Source organism: Schistocerca piceifrons, chromosome 6, assembly GCF_021461385.2.
Source record: "Schistocerca piceifrons isolate TAMUIC-IGC-003096 chromosome 6, iqSchPice1.1, whole genome shotgun sequence".
In the NCBI taxonomy this organism is placed as follows: domain Eukaryota; kingdom Metazoa; phylum Arthropoda; class Insecta; order Orthoptera; family Acrididae; genus Schistocerca; species Schistocerca piceifrons.
In genome coordinates, this window is record NC_060143.1 from 358859155 (window position 1) to 358880577 (window position 21423).

A 21423-nucleotide genomic window follows, 5' to 3' on the forward strand; every position below is an offset into this window, starting at 1 on the left:
TTTTCGTCTCTTTATGTCGCCACATAATCTCGATTTATTTACTGCCACAATCGAAACGATCCTTTTACTCACATATGTTGATGGAAACATTGTATCACGTTTTCAACCTTATTATGGAGATATGGACGCACTTCCCAAGGAAGACAATGTAGAACTCCTGATTCGTTTAAACGTAAAAGAACATGTCATTTAAATGGGAATTACTTTGCAGATTGATAAGTTCCATCTGCATACCCACAGAGGCGCTCTCAACTGAAACTGAAAACTGGCTCGAAAATAGTTGAAGAACAGATGTAAGACTGGCAGTGTCCTAAGGCCCTTAGAAAACTATTCCTGTAATTCTTTCAGCGCCACAACCAATTTCCAAAATTCCTGTTTTCTTTAACGCCAGTGAGCTTAAGGATACAGGGTACTTAATGGTGGAAAAATCGGAATTTTTATGGCTTTATTAAATTCTATAGTCTTTCTGATTACATTGATATACACATTATAGGGTTTCAAATGAAAAATTACCTATATATACCAAATTTTAAAGTTACACTCATGTACGCCGCCATGCCCCCTCTATCTCTGTTACAAAAACCAGTATTATTTCGAAAAGAAAAAAATGCTACATTGTATATGTTGGTAACAGTGCAGGTTTCTAGTGTCTGTAAATGATTATCTTTGCTAGTATTTACTTTTGTTTCGCTGAAGCAATTTGTTCACGTGTTACTGAATTCTTCTTGCCCCATATATTTGTTGAAATGCATATCCTTTAGTGTGCAATAAATATGAACTATGCGACGCATCAAGAAATTCAATAAACGGAAATTCCGTGGCAGCCAGTACACAAACGCAGCAAACCATACTGTTGAAAGTAACCTATGTATCAGTACTTCAGGGAAGAAACTCCCACATGGCACGCCTCCTGGTGATTCAAATTTTTGTGTTAACAATTACGCTGTTTGTAGTGGATTTGTTGTTGTTGATGTGGGCATCTTATCTTCTTTGATAAAGGAAGTGGCGAAATGTAAACAATGTGATCGTGTAGGCTGTGTGGAAATAACTGAACATCAAAGTGGCAGGAAGGGTTTAGCATCAAAATTAGTTATTCTGTGTATATTCTGCAATAAATCTACCTCGAAAATGACTTCGAACATTGTGCACAATATGTGATGTGAATTTGAAGTGCCGGCCGCGGTGGCCGAGCGGTTCTAGGTGCTTCAGACCGGAACCGCGCTACTGCTGCGGTCGCAGGTTCGAGTCCTGCCTCGAGCATGGATGTGTGTGATGTCCTTGGGTTGGTTAGGTTTAAGTAGTTCTAAGTCTAGGGGACTGATGACCTCAGATGTTAAGTCTCATAGTGCTCAAAGCCATTTGAATCATTTTTTTTAATTTGAAGTTAGTGTATGCAATGCGTGCAATAGGAAAAGGAAAAATGCCTGCTCAAACGTTTTGTGGTTTGATGGACCTTCCTTCTCCTCCCAGTAGGTTCAGCAAGTACATAAAAATACTTTTAGGTGCGTTTACGGTTGTGTGTAAAGCATCTATGAAACGTATAATAGGAGAAACTGTAAATATTAGTGGAACAAGGGACATTGCTATTGCACTTGATGGGACATGGCAAAGTCGAGTACATCGTTCCTTGAGTGGTGTTGTAAGTGCTACTTCTCTGGAGAATGGAAAAGTTGTTGATGTTGAGTGGTTATCTAAATACTGCCACACCTGCTATGAAGGACATATTGAACGTCAGTTTTCTAAGAATTATGATGGTTACAGTGGAGGTATGGAGTGTGATGGAGCTCTAAAAGTATTTCAGAGGTCGGTGCCCGTTTATAATGTAGATATGCGAAGTACCTAGGCGATGGCGACTCTAAAGCTTTCAATAAAATTAATGAGTTCCAATTTTTATGGTGATACCTTGGTAACAAAACTGGAGTGTTGTGGACATGTGCAAAAGAGGATGGGTGGTAGATTGAAGAAGCTATGAAGAGAAATGAAAGGAAAATTGCTATCTGATGGAAAACCTCTGTCTGGCCGAGGCAGATCGACAGAAACTGAAATAGACGTTCCTCAGAGTTATTATGGACTGGCAATTAGACGAACTGCACCTCTGAATGATTTTACAGCAATGAGAAAAGTTGTATGGGCCACCTACTTCAAGAAGTCGTCCACAGATGACCATCCTGTTCACGGACTTTCCCCTAAAGGAGCAGATTCTTGGTGTGATTACCAAAAAGGGAAATAAAATGGTCAAATATACCATCATAAGCATTCTCTTCTGACCCTGTTATGAATGAAATAAAACCAATTTTTAGAGACCTGAGTGATCCAGTTTTTCTTGGTAAATGTCTTTATGGGGGCACTCAGAATACAAATGAAAGTTTCAGCCATTGCATATGGGAAAGATTACCCAAGAATGTTTCTGTACGAGTAAATACATTAAAAGTTGGTATACTAGATGCAGTGATATATTTCAGTGATGGAGCAATAGGAACTCTGGAAGTCCTGAGAAATTTAGGTACAAAATGTGGCCCTAATGTGGAAGATCAGTTGCTTCCGTGTGACAGATAACAGGCGCATGAAGCTGAAAGATTCGCTGTTCAAGTTACCAAAGAAGCAAGAAGTGCTAAAAGGAATGCCAAGAGGAAGCTTGAAGATGAAGAAATGCTGCACCATAGTCTTCATCTATGCTGCAGGAATGTTCTGAGGCACAGTTCAACTGGACTCATATCTTCATTCGCAATTTCCCACAAGTTGTATTTTTCAGAATTGAGGTACAAATATTTCCTAAAGTTTTTCACTTCTAGACCACGAGATCACTGGTGGTCGCCCTATCGCTGTTCATCATGGCCACTTCCCCATTCGTCCTTGAAAGCTCTCACTCACTTACGCACTTTTCTATCACTCATCCTATTGAAGCCATACATCTCACTTATCTTTCGATGAATTTCCGCTGCTGAAACATTCACTCCTCGCAAAAACCGAATTACCTACTGTATTTCACAGTTGGTGGCCTGATCAATTGTTTTAAACATTTTGAAATGATACAGTACACAGTGCACTACACAGTGCACGGCGATAATATCAAATACATGCGGGGAGTTGGTGCGCATGAGCTTTTCAGTGCCCATGTGAGAGTCTCTTAAGCTTTCCGAATAACCTTCGTAGCTGAATAGGTCTAACTTATTTTGAATTTCGTTATTTGTTCATATGTAATACTCCTACGTCCGAACAGGCCTCGGAAGGCCCAATGGAACCGACCGACCGCCATGTCATAATCCGCCGACAGGCGTCACTGAATGTTAATATGGAGGGCACGTGGTCAACACACTGCTCTCCCGGCCGTTGTCAGCTTTCGTGGCCGGAACCGCTACTTCTCAGTCAAGTAGCTCCTAATTGCCCTTACAAGAGTTGAGGGACCCCCGCTTGCCAACAGCGTTCGGCAGACCCACATGGTCACCCATCCAAATGCTAGCCCAACCCAACAGCACTTCGGTGATCTGACGGGAACCGGTCCAAATATAATACTTCACCCTAAATATTAAAATGTATTAACCTATTCTAGATATATTTATCAATTTAGATCTTAGCTCACATGAGCTGGTGTCCTAAATTTACTACAATGATACATTTAATTTGTGTGCAATAGTTTTCATCAATATAGTTCATTTAAGTTACATTTTAAATAAAGTTTAATGTTTATTTAAATTGTGTTCAAAATTATAAAAATTACCAAATCAGCTTAGGTAAAATTGCTGAAACGTAGTGTTACAGGAAAAGGGGGAAGGATGGGGGGTATAGCTTTGCCAGTAATGTCAGCAGCGTAGGATCATCTCGGAACAGCCCTGATTCAGAGCTACCATATGGATTTACTTACCAGGAAAGACGTGCAATATTATAGTAGTAGTATTGTTACCACCACATCAAGAGAATTCGTAATAATAATAATAATAATAAGAAGAAGAAGAAGAAAGTAAGATACTGAAATCCAGTGTTTACATGGCCACGAAGAAAACCTGTTGATTCAATAGAAGAACGAAAACATTACAGTGAGTGGAAATAAACCCTTCACTAAATAGATCACGTGGAATATAGCTGTTAATCTGAAAATACCTACTCTAGGTAACCAGTGTTACAGTAAATATTTATTTATTCCTTTTATTTCTAGATAACTCTACTGTGCAAAAAATGAAATAACTAGGCACTGACTGGCTTGTTTCAAAGTGGGATAAATGCATTAATAGATATGGAACTACTTTTAAAATAATAAAATCTACTTGCTTTTTTCCATCTGCTTCGTTTTCCACGCTCTTTGTTCAATTCCGTCAAAAACTGTTGCAGTTGACGGTATAATAATGTGTGCGACTTCAGAGTGTTTACAATTCGTACCACTAATTTCATCACACGCTTCATGCTTGCAAATTTAGCACAACGTACCTCCTGATTGACAAAACAATGAATCCCATACAAATCGTCTGTCGATCATTGTAATTTTTTGTTCTTTCAACACTAATTAAATATTTGATTTTTTTCTGCATGTTGTTGAAATGGCGTTCATAGCAAAACTACATAATGCACACTGAGAAGTTTCATCCTGCTCTTCTGTGATACCCATTAATTATTAAAGGCTTCTGACGGTAGATCGATAGTCTGCCTCTTCTTGTGCAAACAGCCACTGGACCTGTGAATTTCCTTTATATCACGTGTAAATAGCGAAGAATAAACAACACTGACACCGCGATTCTGCCGGACTGAAGAAAGTTGTGCCGAACGAGCAAATATGAGAAGGCCCGACCAAAGTCGAGATGTAGAGTAGCGCAAGAAATACGTTCAACATGAGCGCCACGCGTTGCTCAAGAAACATCGAAACGGCAGTTCATTTCATTCCACACACGAATCAACAGGTCCCTGTTTATTGAATCGACTGGTTCAACAATTCTGTTTCTCAGTTCTTGAAGAGCAGATGACAGATAGGACAAAGACTCTGTACTCTCACAGAAAAAAAGTTTCACGGTGTGAGGTCTGGTGACCTGGGAGGCCAAAAGCAGTGAACAATATCTTGCTGTCCACCGCTTCCAAACCAACGCTGTAGGGTGATGATGATGTCGTGTGGAGTGATGTTAAGATAATGCCGCACCTCAAGGTGAAATTGAGGTGGCGCGCCGTCATGCAGAAAAGCTGAATCACTGGAATCTCCGTGAAGATGAGGAAACAACCAATTTTCCTGGATGTCCAAGTGTGATATTCCTGTAACAGATTCCTCCGCAAAAAAGAAACGTCCATAAACACTGTGATCGGAAACTGCATGTGCAACCAACTTCCAAGAATTTTCTATGCTAATCATAAATCTGCTGAGACGGCTTCTTGCTGAATCGACAGCTGAATGCACGTTGCACTTGGCAGTGGATATACACTACTGGCCATTAAAATTGCTACACCAAGAAGAAATGCAGATGATAAACGAGTATTCATTGGACAAATATATTATACTAGAACTGACATGTGTTTACAGTTTCACGCAATTTGGATGCATAGATCCTGAGAAATCAGTACCCAGAACAACCACCTCTGGCCGTAATAACGCCCTTGATACGCCTGGGCATTGAGTCAAACAGAGCTTAGATGGCGTGTACAGGTACAGCTGCCCATGCAGCTTCAACACGATACCACTTCATCAAGAGTAGTGACTGGCGTATTGTGACGAGCCAGTTGCCCGGCCACCATTGACCAGACGTTTTCAATTGGTGAGAGATCTGGAGAATGTGCTGGCCAGGACAGCAGTCGAACATTTTCTGTATCCAGAAAGGCCCGTACAGGACCTGCAACATGCGGTCGTGCATTATCCTGCTGAAATGTAGGGTTTCGCAGTGATCTAATTAAGTGTAGAGCCACGGGTCGTAACACATCTGAAATGTAACGTCCACTGTTCAAAGTGCCATTATTGCGAACAAGAGGTGACCGAGACGTGTAACCAATGGCACCCCATACCATCATGCCGGGTGATACGCCAGTATAGCGATGACGAATACACGTGTCCAATATGCGTTCACCATGATGTCGCCAAGCACGGATACGACCATCATGATGCTGTAAACAGAGCCTGGATTCATCCGAAAAAATGACTTTTTGCCATTCGTACACCCAGGTCCGTCGTTGAATACACCATCGCAGGCGCTCCTGTCTGTGATGCAGCGTCAAGGGTAACCGCAGCCATGGTCTCCGGGCTGATAGTCCATGCTGCTGCAAAAGTCGTCGAACTGTTCGTGCAGATGGTTGTTGTGTTGCAAACGTCCCCATCTGTTGACTCAGGGATCGAGACGTGGCTGCACGATCCGTTACAGCCATGCGGATAAGATGCCTGTCATCTCGACCGCTAGTGATACGAGGCCGTGGGGATCCAGCACGGCGTTCCGTATTACTCTCCTGAACGCACCGATTCCATATTCTGCTAACAGTCACAGGATCTCGACTAACGCGAGCAGCAATGTCGCGATACGATAAACCGCAATCGCGATAGGCTACAATCTGACCTTTATCAAAGTCGAAAACGTGATGTTACGCATTTCTCCTCCTACACGAGGCATCACAACAACGTTTCACCAGGCAACGCCGGTCAACTGCTGTTTGTGTATGAGAAATCGGTTGGAAACTTTCCTCATTTCAGCACGTTGTAGGTGTCGCCACCGGCGCCAACCTTGTGTGAATGCCCAGAAAAGCTAATCATATGCATATCACAGCATCTTCTTCCTGTCGGTTAAATTTCGCGTCTGTAGCACGTCATCTTCGTGGTGTAGCAATTTTAATGGTCAGTAGTATAGTTCGCGCAAACTCCATGTAGTCGCCATGGTGCTACAAACAAACAACAGCACAGTTGTATTAAATGTGTTCTGTCTTTTTGAATCGCCCGTTACTATAATTGATAAAATCATAAATGAGGGCGTATGAGCTGAACTGAGTATGCAAAACATAATTGATATAATACAAGAATATCAGTTAAGATGGAAAGAACACATGAACTGCTTATAAACCAAGAAGTAAATGGTTTTTAGAACGACCAATGAAGAGATGGCTTGACGAACTTTGAAAGAAACATAACGCACAAAAAGGCCTGATACAGATGATGATGATTGCAGTAAATAAATTTTAAACTGCATAAACTTTCTACAGGAATTTAAAGTAAAACAAAATCTATATCTTATTGTTTATGACTATCGCTTTACTAAGGGTGGTTTTAATAGAGACCAACCCATAAATTAAAAACATTGCTTGAACTCTTTATGGGAAATAAAAGGAAAATGACTACAATTATTAGCCGCGAAATTCTCCCTCTCAAGGATTGTGTTTTTATTATACCTTCGCATTGCATTTCTTTGCTTTGGGCGAAGCACACTCGTTGATTATGTGACTGAAATCAAGTTTAGCTGCTAAGTACTAATCTGTCGTCGGAATAGCTAAATCTGACAGTCTGCTTTTACTTCTTTCAGCTTCGATGAACATGCACAGTGACTAACTTGCGTAGTACACTGATCAAAACAGTTAGGGGATCAGTTGAGATATATAGATTCTGAAATATTGTCATCTGCAGAGTGAACTATAACGGTTCGACGTCTTTCTGCTGGTTCTAAGGAGTGGAGACAACAACATTACGCTCACTGAGATAGTGCTAATAACGGAAAGTTGCTGCAGAGAGGGTTGGTGTTGACTTGTGTTTGCTCTACCAAACGGAATTACACAAACAGTTGGGTTCAGATAGTGTAACGAGCAGGTAGTGGAATGCAACAACAACGTGACTTACCCGAAGTTATGGCATGGAGAGCCATAGGACGGTTGGAAGCGGGACAGACACACAGGGAGGTGGCTGCAACTATTGAAGTGCCCCAAAGTGTAATTTCCAGACCCTGGACGCGTTTTCAGACAACAGGAACCGTTAAAAGAAGGCAATGCTAAGGTCGTCCGCAGGTAAAATCAGCAAGAGATGACAGTTATCTCCGGTTAACAGCGCGTCGAGACAGGAGGCTGAATGCAACTTAGCTGCAGCACACCCTCTAGGCAGCAATGGGACTCGCAATATCACCACAAACAGTCCGAAATCGCCTTCGGGAATGTGGCCTCTACGCACAGAGGCCTATGGCGTGTGTCCCATTAAAACCACGACACCGTTTAGCCCGCAGAAGCTGGACAGAGGAACATCAGGATTGGAGTCGTAACGCAGGGCACCGGGTGCTTTTCACAGATGAGTCAAGACTTTGTGTTCAGCCGGACAATCGCCGTTCCCTCATCTGGAGAGAACGTGAAACATGTGCAGGAAACATCACCATATCATGGTGGTGGACGAATGGTGTGGGCAGGAGACAGTATTGGCGCTCGTACAGACCTCTATGCCATTCAGAATGGGGCTTTGACTGCTCAGAGGCATAGAGACAAGATCTTTCGACCTTTTGTTGCGCCTACGCTGGTGTCATAGAAGATGGGTTCCTGGTGGGCGATAAGGCTCGTCCCCACAGAGTTGTACTGGTGGTCAACATGCTTGAAGCTGAGGGAATTGAACGAATGGAGCAGCCAGCTTGTTCACTGGACTTGAAACCGATTGAGCATGTCTGGGATGCACTTGGCAAACACATTGCAGCCAGACCAGCACCTCCCACAACGGTTGCAGAGGTGGATATTGCACTCATGGAAGAATAGCCAAATATCCCTCAAGAGCTGATTGATAACCCCTTACTGTCCATGTCACGCACGTGTACAGCTGTGCTGGCCGTCCGAGGTGATCACACACGATATTAGAGGGCAACGAGAATGACTGTTTCACTGTTATAGTAGCCCCATGGTGCCTCACTCTACGTAAACGCCATGTAAACCTCAAGTAAAGAGTTGAGACAGCAAAATATCGTACTGTATCACAAACAAATTACAGTTGTGAAGATATCTTTATAAAATACGTTATCATATGTCTGTTGTGTATGATATCTCACCTGATTATCTAATTGTTTTGTGCAGTGTAGTATCAAGTCAGCCACTGAAGGCTAAGTCTTGAATTCTTTTTTATTTACACGGCAGAACGTACCACTTGCGGGCAGCAACAGTACCGGCTGGAGGGGCAAATAAATTACATATCCCCTTACCGTAGGTTCTCCCAGCTTCCTCCATCGTCACATCTCATTCCAGGCCTCTCGGTCGTCAGAAATCGGCAAAATTCGGAAGCTTATAACTCCACTATTGAACAAGAACGAGCTGTGTAGGCGACAACTGCGTGAACCAAGTGTACTGTTGCCACAGAACTAGGGTTCTCATCCATACCGTTACATCGGAAGCGTCACCGTTATGACCTTCTTGTCTCGACATCCCGACAAGATCCAATTTTTGCCCGATTTCGCAACATACTGTTACGAGCTTGTGTCAGGTAGTAACGTCATCTTTTAGCGCAATAGTTAGTTGTATTTATTCAACAAGTTGACAAGGCCTTCTCAAAGATGGCGTTGCATGTTGCGTATCTTGTATCAAAGATGCAGGCACCTTCTAGATCTAGCGCCATCGTTCGAGAAAACCGTCTGGTGAGCAAGATGTACCAGACAGGCGAAATACCCTCAGACTTCAAGAAGAATATAATAATTCCAATCCCAAAGAAAGCAGGTGTTGACAGATGTGAAAATTACCGAACTATCAGTTTAATAAGTCACGGCTGCAAAATACTAACGCGAATTCTTTACAGACGAATGGAAAAACTGGTAGAAGCCGACCTCGGGGAAGATCAGTTTGGATTCCGTAGAAATGTTGGAACACCTGAGGCAATACTGACCCTACGACTTATCTTAGAAAATAGATTAAGGAAAGGCAAACCTACGTTTCTAGCATTTGTGGACTTAGAGAAAGCTTTTGACAATGTTGACTGGAATACTCTCTTTCAAATTCTGAAGATGGCAAGGGTAAAATACAGGGAGCGAAAGGCTATTTACAATTTGTACGGAAACCAGATGGCAGTTATAAGAGTCGAAGGACATGAAAGGGAAGCAGTGGTTGGGAAGGGAGTGAGACAGGGTTGTAGCCTCTCCCCGATGGTATTCAATCTGTATATTGAGCAAGCAGTAAAGGAAACAAAAGAAAAATTTGGAGTAGGTATTAAAATCCATGGAGAAGAAATAAAAACTTTGCGGTTCGCAGTTGACATTGTAATTCTGTCAGAGACAGCAAAGGACTTGGCAGAGCAGTTGAACGGAATGGACAGTGTCTTGAAAGGAGGGTATAAGATGAACATCAACAAAAGCAAATCAAGGATAGTGGAATGTAGTCGAGTTAATTCGGGTGATGCTGAGGAAATTAGATTAGGAAACGACACTTAAAGTAGTAAAGGAGTTTTGCTATTTGGGGAGCAAAATAACTGATGATGGTCGAAATAGAGAGGATATAAAATGTAGACTGCCAATGGCAAGGAAAGCGTTTCTGAAGAAGAGAAATTTGTTAACATCAAGTATAGATTTGAGTATCAGGAAGTCGTTTCTGAAAGTATTTGTATGGAGTGTAGCCATGTATGGAAGTGAAAGATGGACGATAAATAGTTTGGACAAGAAGAGAATAGAAGCTTTCGAAATGTGGTGCTACAGAAGAATGCTGTAGATTAGATGGGTAGATCACATAAATAATGAGGAGGTATTGAATAGAATTGGGGAGAAGAGGAGTTTATGGCACAACTTAACTAGAAGAAGGGACCGGTTGGTAGGACATATTCTGAGGAATCAAGGGATCACCAATTTGGTATTGGAGGACAGTGTGGAGGGTAAAAATCGTAGAGGGAGACCAAGACATGAATACACTAAGCAGATTCAGAAGGATGTAGGTTGCAGTACGTACTGGGAGATGAAGCAGCTTGCGCAGGATAGAGTAGCATGGAGAGCTGCATCAAACCAGTCTCAGGACTGAAGACCACAACAACTGAAGTACGGGGTTGGAACTATATAAGCAGAGCCAAGTGGAAGCACCGGGCAGTTCTCATTTGAATGGCGATCTGATAAGACGATACTTTCTAGACGTAATACGAACAACGAGTACAAGTTATAATGTTTGAAGTGTTTAATGCGAGTACATAGGGCGAGAAGTGCATAGCGCGTATATTTCGATGACCGAAGTATTATTGTCGACTGCTTACCGTCTAAAAAAACTTATCATAGCTTACGAAAATGCCTAAGGATGGAAATAGAAAGTGCCACTTTTCGGATGATTATACAAAAGAGTCGTCTTTTGTCAAGAAAGGACGTACATATCAGGAAACGTCGTGTGAGATTTTTAGCTGTTCCATTTCAGTAACTCACAGACATAATGCAGATGTGAGACATCACATTTCTACAAAAAGATTCGTGGTAGCATCGACAGCAAAACCTATTACTACTTCTGTGATTAAAGAAGATAACCAGGAAGAACTGCTCGTCGCTGCAGCAGAACAAACAACGGCTTTTAAAGTAGCCAAGCATAATCAAGCCTTCAGTTTGCTTGACTGTTGCGTAAAACTGAATACCGCAATGTATTCTGACTCCATAGTCGCGGCAAATAAATCTATAGCCAGGACCAAAGCTACACCGATTGTTAAAAATATTCTCGCATCACACACCGTGTCAGAATGCACGAAACAATTGCAAGAAGTTTCATTTTACGGCACAGGCACCCAGACATTGAACCACAAGATGTTTCCTTTGGATGTTCGCTACTTTACTGAAAGTGACGGAATCCAACAGAAGCCGGCCGGTGTGGCCAAGCGGTTAAAGGCGCTTCAGTCTGGAACCGCGCGACCGCTACGGTCGCAGGTTCGAATCCTGCCTCGGGCATGGATGTGTGTGATGTCCTTAGGTTAGTTAGGTTTAAGTAGTTCTAAGTTCTAGGGGACTGATGACCTTAGATGTTAAGTCCCATAGTGATCAGAGCCATTTGAAGCCAATCCAACAGAAGCTGTTCACGTTTGATTCGCTGAGTAATGGAACTTCGGAGACAACTGCAAAGTTTTGTCCAGACACTTTAAGACAATCGCAAATTCCATTAGATAAATTACTCACTTTTTGTGGATACAGTACCAATACCAGGGCTTCATCGACGCTACCAGCGGAATGTGTTTCACCAAATTAAAGAAGAATTAGGAAAAAAATGTAGAAGGAATTGCATGCCTTGCCCATATTCTCCACACCACATCAAGCGCCGCTGGAGTCTGAACTATCGACATTGAAATATAGTAAGGTCTTTGAAGGTCAAAAAGGTAGCATGAAAGTCCATTTACGGAAGGTCAAAAAGGTAGCATGAAAGTCCATTTACGGAAGGTGTTCGAAGTGATGACCATTGGTATTAATGCAGTGCAGCAGTCCTCTTATCATGGATTGATTGGTATTCATTATCACTTCGGCACTTATCGAAGCACACGCTCTGACAATTCTCTCTCGTATATCGTGCAAATAGTAAATATTCGCCGAACACGGCGTATCCATCTAACGTGACGTTGACATGTAAACAACATTCGACGGTTCGCAATACAACACTAATAGGAACGGTGAGACTAGTATCGTCGAATCAAGGGAATTTGAAGGATGTATTCCTTCGAAGAACAAGTCGATTGCGTCTTATTTACGGAGAATGCCAACGAAATTCAGTGAGACCTAGAGACTTATACTCTGAAAGATATCCTCAATGTACTCACCCTACACGTCGTACGTTTAAATATATGTGTGATAAATTGAGAACAAATGCATCTTTAACGCATCGGGAACATATCCGGCAAAGGAAAGTTACTAAGGAGGAGACGGAAGTTGGTACTCTTGCCACTGTGGTTCGAGACCCTTGTCTTACTTAGTCCGCAGCTCGTGGTCGTGCGGTAGCGTTCTCGCTTCCCGCGCCCGGGTTCGTTTCCGGCGGGGTCAGGGATTTTCTCTGCCTCGTGATGACTGGGTGTACTGTGATGTCCTTAGGTTAGTTAGGTTTAAGTAGTTCTAAGTTCTACGGGACTGGTGACCATAGCTGTTAAGTCCCATAGTGCTCAGAGCCATTTGAACCAACCCTTGTCTTAGTTCGCGTTAGATCTCAAGGGAATCTGGCGTGAGCCAGAGTAGTGTTGTTCGTGTTCTGTATCGCCACAATAACTCTTACCATATCAGTCTCCACCAAGAATTAACTGGTGAGGATTGTATGTGTCGCATTGAATTCTGCCCATGGGCTCAACTTCAGATTCAGACGGATAACACATTTATTGATTTGATTTTACTTACTGACGAGGTTACATTCACAAACCATGGAAATGTTAATTTGCATAACATGCCTTATTGGGCAACTGAAAATCTATGTTGCACACCAAAAACCGTGGTCGGTGTATGTATGGTGTGGGATTCTGGAGGACAGAATTATAGTCCCCTATTTCATCGAAGGATATCTTAATGGTACGAAGTACACCACATTCCTGCAAGAAACATTAGGTCTGTTATTGGAAGAAATACCTTTAGGAACAAGGAACAGAATGTGGTATCAACACGATGGGTGTCCGCCACATTTTTCGATGATGGCTAGAAATGAGTTGCAGAGACAGTTCCCAAATCGTTGGATTGGACGCGGAGGAAACGTGTCATGCCCGGTTCGTTCGTCAGACTTGACACCTCTGGATTTTTTTCTTGTGGGGATTCGTAAAAGACATTGTTTATAAAGACGTTCCAACTACACCTGAAGATATGCGAGAGAGAATTGTTAGAGCATGTGCTTCGATAAGTGCCGATGTGATTAGGAATACCAACCAATCCATGATGAGAAGATTGCAGCATTGCATTGATACCAATGGTCACCACTTAGAACACCATTCTGTAAACGGACGTTCATGCCATCTTTGTAACCTTCAAAGACCTTCCTGTTACACATCATTGGATTAGTCTCGATAGCCGCTATCAGTAAATAAGTACCAAACTATAGCATCCCATTTTAAAAAACAAAGTTGACCTTCATATCTCTGAAGCGACCCCTCCTAGCAATAAAAAACCAACGTCATATTATGGCCCCCGTGTCACAAGCAACATTTTTCCTACAAACTTTTCAGCTCCTATCATACTTTCGGAGTTATTCTTGGTGGCAATAGTTAGTGACTCACCCTGTATAATGGAGAACAGTGAAGTCCCGATGATTCAAATAAGAAATATATTAATCGACAATCAAATATGTCTGAATGAAAGGAAGACTTTCAATTTTATTGACATGCAAACCAGATGAATTTGAACAAGGAATGAGAACATTGACCAAGAAATACTTACTTCTATTTCGAAATTTGAGGAAGACGCGATGGCTTTCTATACCACAGCTTCTGATGAGTTAGAGAAATGAACTATTTATTTTAATAAATATCAAGTATTTTATTGGAAAGCGCTATCTGACACCCCAGATTGGACGATGATTGAAAATACTATCGTATACCTGACTAAAAATGGCATGAAGATTTCAGGAGACATATATGTATCAGAAGAGCTTTTTAGAAACTAAGCGTGACCCAGAAGAATGGAAATCTGAACACTCGATAGAATAAAAGTGGATTTACTTTTTTAAGGAAAGCGAAAATCCTGAACGCTAATGTCAACACCTAAAATTATGCGAATATTTGTTTTCTATTCCCGCAAATAGCGTCACTGTGGAAAAAATTTTCCCTGATGTCAGCATAGTGGACTGATGAAAACAACCAACTGCTGCCAGAGACTGTGGAATCTGTCTTACAGTGCCAGTTTAACTACAAGCTGACCTGCGTGGAGTTTTATAAATACGCAAAAGGGAAAAAAATACTTCCTAGAAAAGATGAAATTTTCCGACAAATACGATGTACGAACTACTTCTGTGCAACAAGTTCCATGTAATTGTTTGTAAAATAAAAAGTACTTATATTACATAAACTTTTTACTTCATATCTACACCCACATCCCAGAGTGTCCCGACGAGGTCCCAGGTAGATTCGCAGCCTACACATAAACCATGTTAGGGTTACATGTCTGTTCTGCAAGAGTAATTTCTTTATAATGCTACTTTACGTCATCAGACTACAAAAACGGCCGTATTACAACAGCGTGCGTTTACAATGGGGGCCGAGAGAAAGGACTCTTTTCGCTGACAGAACATAAGAACACGTGGAGTAGGAGAACATACAGGTTCTTCTCTCTGTTAGTTGTAAAAATCGTCTACCTTTCTTCTGCTCCCTCCCTGCTTGTGCCCGTAGCGGAGGCCTACCCCGCCACCCCTCTCTGAGTAGTCAGAAGTCGGTAATAATCGGAATACTTCGGACTGCTAGTGTTTTCTCGCGGCCGACGATCATTACCGCCGCTACAGATTTAACAATAACAATTAATAACAAATAGTGTATGTTGCATTGTGGCAGCTGGAGAAACTTGTTTTGCACTGTATGGCGTTTTCTTCCAATGTATGAAGAAGCATTTCGCGGATCATTGCGAGAGATAAAAAAGCAAGGGTTTGTTAGCATAACGTGTAAACTAATTCACAGTGTTGCTTTTGAGAACTGATATTGCATTAGTAACAATAATTATCTTACCGCCGTCAAGAACATTTAAGCATTGTTTACTCCCGCGAGGCGTTTCTAAATTCGTATTGTTGCTTCGTACAAAATGCACTGCACAGTGCACTTGAGTATTCCTCTATCTCTCCCTTCCCCATGGCATATTATGAGTGGGTCACACTCCGCTGACGTAATAAATACCTCTGCATAACCGAAGAGAAATGTTCGAGAAGTGTATGAAAAGTCAAAATTTGTGACTCGCTTATGTCACGTAAAGAGCTCAGTTTGTGCTAGGCGTAGCTAATAAAATAATATAATGGAATTATACGTAATGTGACGTTTCATTAAACTTCTAGGGAAAACTTCCACTTTGAATACTGTAGCCCACGTGACAAAGATAAAACTGGAACAGGTGGGCGTTGGCGTATTTAATGTACCTTGTGCCAGAAAATCAGGGTAACATGTAATGCAGAAGAGTCCGTAGACTGACTGTCAACAGTTTTGGGAAAACTTTCAAAAGGATGTCAAGAAGGACAAAAAATTAAAACTGTTAGTATTACGGAAATTATATTCACCCAAATGTCAGTTCATCGTTGCCGTATAATTTATAAATTTTGATGGTGTTAGGACAGCAACCAGCCACAAATTTACTTTCAGTTCCGCTGAGATCATTTCAACCACAGCGACAAATCTAAAGTGTACAGTGAGAACTATTTACGTGTGCAACAACGAGGATGCAGTGGGAATGCATGTACATCTGTTGGACAAATGTTATGAAAACAAACACTCGAAACCGACGTTTCACAATTAATCTGTAAAAACACACCACATGTCATAAAAAACGTGTAAACCGTCTGAGGGTGAAACACAACTATTCGAAAGTGGTAACGGTTTCCTTTGAGTAAAGGAACTGAAAGTAAATTTGTGGCTGGTTGCTGGCCTAACACCATCAACATTTGTCTTCAAACAACAGCCACGGTCTCCGTCATGTCATCATATGACAAAATTGCAATTTATAAATTGGCCCTTTATTGCTTAGGCCTAAGTGTACTCATGCCTAACAGCTATTGCTTAACATCTCTTGGCAGTTTCAAATTTTTCTTGGTTACATCGGTATTTTCCAGAATATGATCAAATGGGAAACCTATAACAACTGATGAAAATCAGGTTGTTTCAGGCAATGGCAATGTTAGAAAGATTGTTGCTTTCAAATTCAGTAGGCCTAAATTTTTGACAGATTTTTTTAAAATTAGATGTACTCAAACAAAACACCATATGTACTAGAAGTAAGTTTCAAATTAACAATTATTGAAAAGACTACAAAAGTCATTGTGCCACCTAGCAGCAGTACGAATAATATGTTTTGCAACAGAGTTTTTCCGGTAGAGTAGGATACCCTTGTGCTTTGCACTTTTTCTTGTCAGTCAGTGAATCAAGGTAGGCGTATGTTTTCAGAAAGGCTTATAATGACTTTGTAACACCTACCGTACCAGCAAAAATGGAGATAAGCATATAACTTCCAGTTAAAAAACTAATTGTAGCCTTCCCCGAAATTTTCCAGAAAATAATCTTTTAAAATGTATAAAGTCACCTATCAGAGAAGAACATGCCAGCTGTAGTTTGTAAAGGCTTATGTGAAAGGGTGATGGATGCATTACGTGAGCTAATGTCAGTTTAACAGTCACTGTGAAACATATACTCTGGAGCAGAGTTTGTGCTGAAATGAAATTACGAGGCAATTAATTCTGAGTGACTACAGTAGCATGATTGGCCTGTTTATACATGAGTTAATTTCAAGAGTCTGTATGATAGAAGGGGTAGGTTGTTAAAGCTATGCAATGAACTTGGCTGTGTTGCCTTGTAGGACTAATGTACAGCTCATAAAAGACTAGAACATGAATTCAGTTTCTGTGTTTGCATGCAGTGTCAGAAAAACTGTGGTGTAAATTAAGAATTCAGTTTCTGTGTTTGCATGCAGTGTCAGAAAAACTGTGGTGTAAATTAAAACTTCGCCTTAGTTTCTGTTTTGCAACTCCACTAATGTAACATTTCTACAATATAGTTTGTCCTGATATGATTCAAATAACTGGAAAGGACTGCCAGTACACATCATTCCAGTAACACGAATTGCCCGCAAATTGTTCAAATTTCAGGTGCAAATTCATCTTGCATGTTGTAATGTGAAAAAGAATCCCTGTGCAAAGTGAGATAGTTTTCGACACTAAGGCATTTCAATAAGGTATTACTTTCTTGATAATGAATAACAAATGTGTTCTTATATTTCGCATAGAGAAAATGATTTTATTGGTAAATATTAACGTAATTAAATGAATTTTCTTGTTTCAAAGGTAGCATCAGTAAATTATTTGCAGTTAGCCAGTACATTTCCTGCAGTATGTTAAATTAGTTTGGTATAATTTCAGTCACAAATGACTTTTACTGTTTAACACATTAATGACATTTGAACCCCTGTGATGTTGCTAGATTTAGAAACCATAACATCTGTAGAGCATGAATGCTTAACAAGAGGAGTTGGTTCTAGAAATAAGATGTCTGTTCATGGATGCCTGTTCATTAGTTATGGAATTATCTGTGCTTTAAGTCTAGTTTTGTGTATATTCATGAAATGTTAAACCAAGGTGAAACTAGGGGGACAGTAAATGCTGGAAAACAGTCTGCCTTCTCCAGACATTGAGAATCTTCTTACATGAATTTTATTTACAAATTTTAACACTACTGTTAAAACAATATTTGGTCCTTTGTTTTGTTGAATTCTATGCCCTTGAGTTCTTCACTGGGAAATTGTCGTTATGCACATAGAATGTTTATTGTTTACCTGCACCCACCCTTTCTAGTCAGGCCACCACTGACAAATATTCCCTGTGCTTCCAGAGGCTGTTGGTCGGACTGTAATATTTGTTTGTAGATGAATGCATGATATAAATTTTGTTACAGTACCAGGTTCACAGGCAGGAGGCAAGTGATGTATGATTTCCAAATGTTGCAAATTTCTCAATGTATTCATTTTTTAATACAATTTATTTTATCCTTAGTAATACAGATTTGATTCAGTGTATAATTATGAGCATTTTAAACATGTCAAAGATATTTTGTGCATAGTAAAGGATAGAGTGTGATATTGGACCCCCCCCCCCCCTCCCAAATCCCCTGAAATCTTGGTTGTATTAACATACTGATCTGTAGCATAGTGAGAGATCTGGTTTTTGTTGGTAGATGGTAATTTGGTTTTCAGTTGATTACGCTAACAAGGGCGAATACCTAGTGTTGTCTAAAGTTCATCCATGGTATGTTTAATATAGTTTACGTCATAAAAACTAAAATTTCATTGTAAATTCAGCAAACCTATGATAGATAATGGATACATCCCTGAAAAGTCATATAAGATTTGTTAAGTTTGTGAAACATATCTGGAGCTCACAGTGAATAGGAAAATTGTTTATGAAAATGTAGAGTTATTATGGGAAGTGAAAATCATGCTGAAATAAGTATTGTGGGTTTTGCGAGGCTCTGGTCAAGACATCTGCCCCAGACAAACATTGCCAATACAATGCAGAATTATTTCCCACTATGACATCTCAGTTCCAAAACTTGGAACTTCATATGTTAGTGTTTTTAAGTTTCATCCCAATAACAATATTTTACCTATAATAGCCATCAGGAACAACTCATTCATACACCTACGCTAAAATCGCTATAACTGGTTATTAGGAAATATTGTCGTCATTTTCTGGTGGCTATACCTCGTCACTACAACCACTGTTCGTTGCTTTGAGCTTTTCTCTTCATTTCTTGATAATTCTCGCAAATAATTACCTGAAATAGGTCTTTCACTATTTTCTCTCCATTCTACCACTTTTTTCCCCAAGGTTTTTTCTTCCAGTATGTCTCTTAAATACTTATTAAGTCTAAATAAATGTCAAAAAATTTTGTTTTCTGTTTTTGGATAGTTGCTAGGCAGTTTCTTTGCTCATTGATCTCTTTCAAAATTATCCTCATCGGAATTTTTTTTTTTTTTTTTTACAACTGGTCCTTGTTAATCTACTCCAAAGCCCAATTCTGTCTGTCTTCAGCAGTATTCTTCTTTCATAGCCTTACAGGAGCACAGTCAAGATGAACATCTTGAGAATTTTTTTCCCCTCTCTGTGTTCTACAGTGCTTCTTAACTATTAGTCATAGCTACTGCACTTCTTTTTTTCTGATTTTCATGTTGAAACTTTATTAGTGGAAGAGTCTTTCTTCCTGATGGTTGATGGTGGAAGCAATACCATTAGAATCCGCATAATGCAGAAGACATGACCTGTCAGTCTGGATTGTGGCTGATTGTTTACGAGCATGGAGTGGATGACTTGAATGTCAGCAAAACTGTGATGTGGAAAGCAACAAGGTACCACCACATTATTTCCTAAATGCAGCAACCATTGGAAGTACAGAGTATAATGTTGACATTAGGAAACAACAATAAGAAACTAATATTGCTGAAATTTATCAAGAAGTTCAGTTACTGTACCAATAATGGAACTACAAGAAGAATGTTCGGTCCATGCAGTTCAGTATCCACATTAAACTTTAGGTCACCATATTGGTTGTGTAAGTTGGTTAATAGAATAGAAGACGAAAAATGCTTATCACCTCCAATAGGACCATACCTAGTACAGCATTGTGCTTTTGAACTAATTTTAAGATTGTGGACAGCTTTACTTTCAGGAACATTAGGTTACTGAAATTGCTACGACTCGCCTCCATTCACAATCACATGAATGCATAGTGTCTGACAGACGCTAAGCATTCATGTAATTGATTTGCCCCAATGGACAATGAATCTACAACCTTCAGTGCAGATACACATTTATGTTCGACCTCCAGCGGGAATCTAAAAATTAGTGAGCATGTATGACATGACGGGGCTGTGGATAGGTGATGCTAGGTGAGAGTGTGGATCAGCTGGGGAGCATGCATATATATAAGAAATGACTGGTTGCTGTATTTCTTAAAATAGTATAATCCACAGCCACAGAGCTGAGCAACCAGTAAAATGATAAACCACTGCCAAAGTTTCTTACTCTGGAGAAATATTAAGGTGAATGTGCATGAAACCATAATTTGAGTCAGGAGAGATTCTCATTGCAAGAATTGCATTTGCTTATGATACAGTTTAGTACACATAGAAATTTTTGAGCATGTGTATTCATGAGTTCACCAATGCTCTGTTACATATATGAAGTCAATTATTACATAAAAGGAAATTTGTATATTCCACACCTCCTTGTGCCGTGTTACACAGTTATTCACAAAAATTTTGTAAATATTCCAGCGAATCATGTGGTAGTGTGGGAAACCCTATGTCCCTGTTCCATATATGTTTATTTTTCTGTTATCTATCTGAGATATTAATCTTGGTAAGAAGTTTTGAGACTCTCTGAATGTTTAAATACTGTACTTCCACCTGTTGCTCACTTTAAAGTTTCTTTATTTTATTGTTTGTTCCCCTACCAGTTTCCAGTATCATTGTACTGGACAGAGTTTCAAACACTTGGTACATTTTTTTCACTTAGCTTGTTTCAAATGATATTTCACTTTTATGTTTGTCATATTTCAAACATAATTTTAATAAATTATAACACTGAAAAGAGTGAAAGTGTGGAAGAAAAGATCCTTACGCCACAGTAAATAGGCTCTTGGTTTCTTCCTGTCCACTCTGTTTTGTACTTCTGAGCACACATTGTTTACTTCTAAGACATTTATTGCACCAGCCTAGTAGAAAATTCTGGATGGAGTATTAATAATACTTGAGTGGACAGATCATTGACCCCTAACATGCACTGATGAGTGATAGACTGACAGTAACTACATAGGCTCATGATTATGTACATTTATGTAGTGTGTTTCTAAATTTACTTTTAAGTAAAATAGATATATGA

General features: G+C 40.2%; 1 protein-coding gene across 1 annotated transcript in view; it reads left to right on the forward strand.

Annotated features, from left to right (window-relative positions):
- Positions 1–21423, forward strand: part of LOC124802602 (protein turtle-like) — an 888421-nt gene that overhangs the window by 715696 nt on the left and 151302 nt on the right. The window lies entirely within an intron of this gene.